Raw genomic sequence first — 1,490 nt, 5'->3', positions numbered from 1 at the left:
CGAATTTCTCAAAAGAAGTGGAAGAGGAAAATTTTTTCTCCCAAAAAATTCCACATTGTGCATGCGTTGGTGTTTGTGGAAAATTTGAGTGTTTATTCAAACCTGTTTTGTCTCACGTGTGCCCACACACACGTCTTTGTGGAATCAAGGAATTGACGTGGAAGACTTTAGTTTTCTAAACACAAAAATTGGAGCAAGGACTGTTCGTAGTCAAAGAACTCAAGTTATCATCCGAGTCGACCTTTAGGTATTTTTCCTAATTGAGTTCTTGACATATAAATTAATGTGATTAATTTATTTGTGTATAAATTAATATAATTTATAGAGTATCTCAAAAGTTTTATGAAATTTTTGTTATACATGATCCGCCTCCCCGCCACGCTTCCGCATCCGAATTCGATTCGGTTACCAACACATACAGCCGATAACGATTTCCACGTTCTCTTTCCAGATCTTGAAATTCGTCCCATTCAGCATTGGGATCATATTTATTTGTGCAAAAACATTAGCAGCAGTAGTAGAAACTGAATAGAGAAGAAAATATAACAACATACTCACAATCAACATTCATGTCATACATAATTATAATCAAACAATAAAAATCCACCTATGACATAAATAAACAATCCGAAGGATAGTGGGCCCATTTCAAGATACCTAGCACAACACTGATATTTAGTCTTTGGACAAGAAATATCAGCTTGTAAGTGGTACTCTTCGTGCAGTAATCAAATATTGTCAATAAATCTTGTCAAACAACAACCTTCCTTTAGGCCAACTATTGTTCACATGGAAAACTTTATAATTGTCACATATTTATTACTACAAGTATACTCATTATTTGACCAAATAATAACTTCTTTTGGACCGATCATTATTCATATAAATAGCAGGTATACACATCTTTATATTTTAAAATAAATTAACATCCACAACAGATGTTACTTTAGCAATAATATTATTTCAATCAACTTATTTCAAAATACAAGACAATAAAGTGCAATAATAATAAAATAAAATAAAATAAAGAACTGAAATTTTATTTTATTCAATTGAATCTTTAATTTTCTTTAATTAATTTGCACTTAATTTCTTAATGGGTTAAAAATTACCCAAAATCTCCAAAATTTGGTTTGAAATAAACCCAAAACTTCCCTAATGGCGGTAGGTTTATACCTGCAGTTTCTGCTACTGCTGGCTTCTTCTGTCACGGGCCCCAAATGGGCTTGTGATATTTTATTTTATTTGTTACAGCTCTAGGCCGAAGCCCAGAGCTGTGCTGCCCTAGGGTCGCGATTGCGATCCTTCCTAGATATGGCGGCCGCCAGGCCACCACTTCATGCAACCGCGGTGGTACACCGCAGCTGTTCCATCATTGGCACAGCCAGAGGGCTACGACCGATCATCTATAGTGCCGGCGGCGGCAGATGCAGTCGCCGGCCATGAAGAAGTTTTTTTTTCTTTTCCGTATGTGGCGGCCTTTGGCGCCG

Source organism: Morus notabilis, unplaced genomic scaffold (assembly GCF_000414095.1).
Source record: "Morus notabilis unplaced genomic scaffold, ASM41409v2 Scaffold19, whole genome shotgun sequence".
NCBI classification, from domain to species: Eukaryota; Viridiplantae; Streptophyta; class Magnoliopsida; order Rosales; family Moraceae; genus Morus; species Morus notabilis.
Note: the sequence above shows the minus strand (reverse complement) of the source record.